Here is a 6877-nt window from a genome sequence, read left to right as displayed (position 1 = left end):
CGAGAAATAAAACACTTCATGACAATGGTACCATGTGAAATTCTATTAAAATAATTGTCTTAAAATGCTTACATCTATTGGACTCCACCAATAGTCCAACTCATAATGCCATTGAAGGTCAAGTTTATTGGTATTGCACCTTTGTAAAGGAGCTTGCAAAACCCCCTTTGGAATTGGTCTCCTACCTAAATATTAATCAGCATAAGTTAAGGAATTGAATAATAGCTAAAAAAAATGGGTCGTGATTAAATTATACTTGCAAAACCAAATATGATTGTAAAAAGAGTTAAATCGGGTTAATCTATAAAAAATAAGAACAATTAAGCCAATTTTAATTACTTCAAACTAAATCAAGGCAAACTAAATCATCAAAATCTTAATCAGAAAAGGTATATTCTGATTTAATCAAAAGCCAGTATAATGTTTGCCAAATCTAATCAAAGACTAATGTTTGCCAAATTTAATCAAAGACTGCAAATCTTATAATCAAGCACTTATAAATTCTGCACAAGGTTTAGAAGAAAATCCAACTTTCAAATCAGTGGTTTAATTCCATCTTACAAATTGGCTGTAGGAGTGGGGTCTTCTTCTAGTTTTTGCTATGCAGGATGAAGCTCTGAGTATGCACCCCCTTTCCTTGGACACACGACGGCTTAAAAGGGCCGCAGACGTGCAGCCCCGGCCATGAAAACTAACCACCACCTACCTATATGAGCCTCGAGTAGCCAACGTGGGAACAACTCCTATACAAAACCATGATTTTCTAAGTACATGAACCACCCTGATTTTCTATGAAAGTCCCCTCAATTTTGAGGACATAGAGTCTTTGGGCAGTCAGACCCATTTTGTCAATGTGTTATGATTAGAGGTGTGTTCCACCAATGGGCTACAAAGGGTGTTCCCGCAATCTCGCGGAACAGTGCTGAAATTTGAAGCCTTTAGAGGCCATCAAAGCCCTTCAATCCTTCTAGAGAATGCCCCCTTAGAAAAGAGGGTTGCAAAAGAAGGAATTTTGAAGCCTTTAGAGGACATGAAAGCCCTTCAAACCTTCTAGAGACTGCCCAAGGTTGCAAAAGAAGGCCACAAAATGCCACTATTTTTATAACTCCTCCAAATTTTGGACAAACATATATATTGAAGGCCTACCTAGTTTATGGCCTTCAGGCCTTCAAATTGAAGGTTAGGGTAGGTCTTCAAATTTCAGCCCTGCCGGTGGGACGGGCCTCTCAATTGATGGATTCAATTTGACTAGTAGATTGCTTTGATTGAGTGTCAACATCAAATATTGATTATTAGCTTTTTTACAAAAGTCTTAAAATTCAAAAGAAAAATAGAAAAACATTATCTCTTGTAGTATAGCTAGAATCGTTTGAAAATAATGTCTTGTTCAATTACAAAAGAGGTTTGCCTTAATCTCCTCCAAGAATATTCTTTGGTATTTAATAGATTAAACTATTGAATCCATAATGCCACCCAGAATGGAAAGTGGTTATAGCCTTCACAAATTAATTGTGTATTTAGAAGTTTCACATAGTTAAAAAAACTTGGTGTAACTCTTTAGTACTTTATATTAGGTGTTAGGTAATCAAACTCTAGCACCCAACAGAACCAACGATTGAAAAAAACATATTTTTCAACCAATCAAAATAAGGACAACTCTTCATTTTGTTCCTGAAATCTCGACTATATGCCAATTTTATAAATAAAATATATAAAAAATCATTCTTTAAAATAAGGGCTACTTAAAATCTTGGCCAATACAAATACACTAGAACCCGTTTTTGGGAGCATGTTATTAAAGATTTTATGCAATATTCTCCCGTGTGCATAGACATTTATATGATACATGCATACATATGATATGCTTTAAACAACCCCTGTAGGTCAACTACTAGAAAGTTTTATTTAATGAAAACTTTGACAAATGGAAATAAAGTCTGCTTATTCCACAACAAAAATCCTATGTATGCACATTACATTGTGACACCTTCGAGAATCCCAACTTTTTTAAAAGACTCAGTAAGTATATATTACTCAACTTCAACATCTAAAAGCTAGGATCAAACTTGGAGGTCTACATGTCTTCATGCTACAAATCCTATTTAAATAAATTTTATTAAAGTAAAACACTATCAAATGTATTTAGGACAAGATTTACAATATTATGGTTTTGAATGGAAATATCGTATGGCGCAATAAAAAATTCTAATGAGGAAAAAGGGAGTGAAGAGAAATCCATAAGGGTTTCTATCTCAATGTAAAAGAAGCATGCCTGCTATTACAAAGGTGCAGATGTATGATGATGAATGTTGCAAAACAAATAATTTACACTAGATTTTAGAGGCAATACAAGCTTAACTTTAAAGAAAATTAAGAAGTGAGGATTACACTGGTTGCTAGAACCTTATTTAAACACAAGGAGCATATGCAAGGAGTCAAAACTTCATCTACCAAGGTGCCTAGGATGAGTAAGATGGCCCCCTAATCTTTATCAACTGTAAGAAAAGAGTACTCATGAGAAAACATTGTTGAAGCCTTAAGCTTACTTAACCAGTAGATGTGCAAGCCTACAAAAGTATATGCCTATGAATGCATGTGCTCTTGTATAAACATGTTGGATGATAGCGCTTGATGAGAAGCCGCAATGTAGAAGGAAAACAAAAAGGTAAAAGCTCATTTCTTGTCTGACCTTGTGTACTGTGTTTGCTTGTCGACAAGCCGCAATGTAGAAGGAAAACAAAAAGGTAAATGCTCATTTCTTGTCTGACTTTGTGTACTGTGTTTGCTTGTCGACGTTTATCACCGACCCAAATGCCATAATCTCCAACATCTACATTATTGACCATAAATTAATGTTGCCCATGTATCTGTCTTTAAACTCTTGCCAAGAGCCAACAGTGGCAAGTGCACAAAATTGATTTGTACTTGGCTTTGTTGACCCTTTTCAAGTATAATCAATAAATGCCTTATTCTGCAATAACCCTTGCTGCCCAAGTATCAATAAAGCCCTATTGGCCAAGTGTAAATGGTGCCCTCTTCTATATTTAACCTTAATCCGAGTACAAAATAGTGTGCTTTCAACTATTGATCAGGTCCCCTTTCTTCTGCAGGCTCATCAGTATCCACAGCAAGCAACCCTCCTTGATCATCTCCCTTCTCTTCTACAGACTCTTCATGAACCGCAACGGAAAACCCTTCTTGATCATCTTCGTTTTCTTCTGCAGGCTCATCTTGCTTTACAATGGGCAATCTGTCTTGTACACCCACCTCCTCTTCCACCTTATACTCTGTGCTTAGCTCTGCCAAGAGTTGTGAGTCATTGTAATTTGCTACGGCTTGCACGAATGCCCTCACATTCCTCTCGGGGTTTGCCACTTGGAAGACTTGAGACCCGAGGAAAATGCCATCACACCCTAACTGCATTGCCATGGCAGCATCTGCAGGGGTGACGATGCCCCCATATGCAAACACCATGACAGGGATCCTTCCCAGCTGTTTGGTAAGCTTGAGCAGCTCATACGGGGCTCTGATTTGCTTGGCAAAGCTGTGTAACTCCTCTCTCTCAAGGCTCTGCAGGCTTCTTGCATCACCCAAGATAGATCTAATCTGCCCAACTGCATGCACTATGTTGCCTTTGCTGCTGCGGCCATTCTGGATGCCACCACAGATACCGTCGTTGATGCTGTCACATTCACAGCAGCCAACAACATTATACTGACGATCGTGGCGGCCACGGCCATTACCAACACCATCCCCACCACCATTGTAGATGTCATCACGGACGCAATGGTGAGTGCCCACAACATCATTGTGATGATGGTAGCCCTGTGTCCTAATCATGGATGCCCCTTCGGCCATACGGCAAAGTGTTTCACCCAGACTAGAGCACCCACATATGAAGGGGATGCGGAAATTATGCTTGTTGATGAAGTTCACATCATCTGCACACGTGAGAGACTCGCTCTCATCAATGAAATCCACCCCCACATGCTCAAGGATCTGGGCTTCAACAAAATGCCCAATTCTGGCTTTTGCAATCACAGGCAATGTGGTGGCCTTTTTTATGGTTTTGATCAGATCTGGATCAACCATCCTAGCAATTTTGTCATGTTTTCTGCTGTACCCATCATTGACTCTGCCATCAGCACCATAACCATCATCATTAGCACCATAATTATCATCATTATCAATCACCATTACGGCTACAGCCCCTGCTTCCTCTGCAATTCTGGCTTGCTCTGGGCTGCATACCTCCATAACCACCCCTCCCCTGAGCATCTGGGCAATGCCCACCTTCACTGCATAAGAAGACTTGATCGCATCCACATTCTCAAAGAGGGTCACCACAGAGCTTCCCCCAGACATAGCTTTCTGAAGGGCTCCTTAATCTCGACCGATTAAGGTCTACTTAGAAAACTAAAATTGAACAAAAATGAATACGATTTCGCCTATCAGAGGATGATTTGGGCAGGGAGAACAGATTATAGGTGAATAAAAGGGTTAAAATGAGCGACTCTTATAGATCCATTGATTGCAGAGCGAGGCAAGAAAATATTGCGAGATAAGTCAAAGAAATGGAAGAAAACTGCAGCCTGGCATGGCTATCAAGGAGTGAAAAGGCAAGAAAGCGTTGTATAGCTCGACAACAAGAACGCCTTATAAAAGACGGTGCCAACCCATATTATGATTTAAGTAATCAGCCCCTCACACACGTTAGAATATTTGGAGAGAATAATACAAGTCATTATCTTCCCAAGAGAGGCTTTAATATATATATATATATATACATATATATATATATAATTTGAGTGTAATATAAGTCATGATGTTTCCTAATTGAGGATATGATGTTCCCTGAATATGTCTCACAGTTTTGGTTCCCACATTAATTAAAGGGCAAAATGGAATCGAGGGGTAATTCTTTCAATGCAGTTGTTACTGCCTTGAGCCTTCCACATAAGCAAATCATCTATTACTCGTCGCAGAAAATATGACCCTTGAAAATGTATGATTCATGACGTGTCTCTCTCGGCGTCTCAGCTATAGTTGGACTCTCTCTCTCTCTCTCTCTCTCTCTCTCTCTCTCTCATATGTGCACACATCAAGATTGGCTCCCCTTTTTCTACAAGATCACAAAAGGTCTCTCTTTGCCTTGGGGTGGGGGTCACTCTATGAAAACCCATATAACATGTATGTACATAGATTAAACATGGTCAAGTCCAGGAGAGAGTGAGTGAGTGGAAGGAGAGGTGGAGAGATCAAGCCATGGTGTGTGGAAGTAGACATGGATATGGAAGAGAGAGAGAGAGAGAGAGAGGGATGCAATAGAACTCAAATGAGAGAGATTGCACATGAACACAATGATGGTATTATGAATGATAATACTCACACTATGTCCAATGTATTTATAGAGACACTAAGGCCTTTACCTTTTGACCTAACCCTTAATATAAGGGACGTTCAAACCTAAGAGAATGTTCACACCAAAACAACCTAGACACAACCCACACCACTGAGGCTTAGATAATTCCAACACAAAACACATCTATTTTTTGTTTTTACAATTCAATACACAATTGTTCACTCCCCTTTTGTAAGTACACAATTATTCACTCCCCTTTTATAAGTATACATGTTTGGATTTTGAATTTAAAACCTCATGTGTAGCAACTAGATCTTAGACTCGGTAGTGTAAAAAAGCACCTGAGAGTGGAGGAGTGTGGTGTGCAAGAGAAGGGGGTAGTTGTGGTGAGAAGGTGGTAGCCTTAATCTAAACCTTACTACTGCTAAGGGGGTGCAGTGGAGGATGTGTGGTGTGCAAGAGAGGGGAGTAGTTGTGGTGGTAAGAAGGTGGTTAGCCTTAATCTAAACCTTAGAACTACATATCAGTTGTTGTTGCAGCTTCAACTAGTTTTTTGAATACATATGGTAAGTGTTATTTCCCTACCTTGCACACCCGTCCACCTATCCAGCTTATGAGGTGAGCTGTTATAACAACTAAGGTCATTAATCAATGCCTGCACTTGATAGCCGCATTAGTGGGTATCAAAATATGCATCTTCAACTAGTTTTTTGAATACATATGGTGGTGTTATTTCCCTACCTTCTTGCACACCCGTTCACCCCGTCTACCTTGTGAGGTGGGTGGTTACATACACACACACACACACTCAGGGGGAGTTGTGCATAGATTCAGACGAAGTGTGCACCTCCTTTGACACATAAGGAAGGCATGGATAACATCTGTAAATGACATAATGGTTGGGGGTTGGACACTTGTGAGAGTGGCCCCATGCAATACTAGAAAATTGTGTTATCCCCAACTAAGAAAAATAAGGAAAGGTCTTTATCTTGCTTGTTTTTCGTTTAAATAATCTACACGTCAATCAATTTCTTGGCTAAATTTTTAAATTTTGAATCAATATTTTCAAGGTAACGTGAAATTTTCACTCTTTTTTTTCATATGAGCCTTGAAAAATACCTAAAGAATAGTTTTTCTAGCATTGCCACAATATTTTCTAGGACTAAGGTTGTTTTGAAAGCCCCTCAAGAATCCCACCCTCCCCGACATACATAACCACTACATAAAACAATGATTAGGAATTGAATTAAGGACATCTAAAAGAATATGGCTACATTTTCATAATCATTAATTACTGTTTCTTCTCTCTCATGTGAATTTTCCAATGCCTTTAACTTTACAGGGGGAGAGAGAGAGAGAGAGAGAGAGAGAGAGAGAGTTAACCTCCTTTCTACATAAGGAAGGTACCTTTGATGACAACATTGTGCAAATAACATAATGGTAGGGTGGCCCCATGCAGTGTTAGAAAAGATCGTTGTCACTAAACCAATTAAAATAAGGAGAGGTTTTGATCTT

At 39.1% G+C, this 6877-nt stretch overlaps 1 pseudogene across 1 annotated transcript; it reads right to left on the bottom strand.

The window, feature by feature from the left end:
- Positions 1–2258: 2258 nt before the first annotated feature.
- On the bottom strand, positions 2259–4643 carry LOC147636175 (putative pyridoxal 5'-phosphate synthase subunit PDX1 pseudogene; annotated as a pseudogene). Its single transcript, XR_015266497.1, has one exon. The product of XR_015266497.1 is annotated as a putative pyridoxal 5'-phosphate synthase subunit PDX1 pseudogene (transcript).
- Positions 4644–6877: the final 2234 nt, after the last annotated feature.

The sequence above is a fragment of the Cibotium barometz genome, chromosome 8, assembly GCF_041138505.1.
Source record: "Cibotium barometz isolate CiBa-2024 chromosome 8, ASM4113850v1, whole genome shotgun sequence".
Lineage (NCBI taxonomy): Eukaryota > Viridiplantae > Streptophyta > Polypodiopsida > Cyatheales > Cibotiaceae > Cibotium > Cibotium barometz.
Note: the sequence above shows the minus strand (reverse complement) of the source record. Positions and strands in the feature narration are given on the sequence as shown.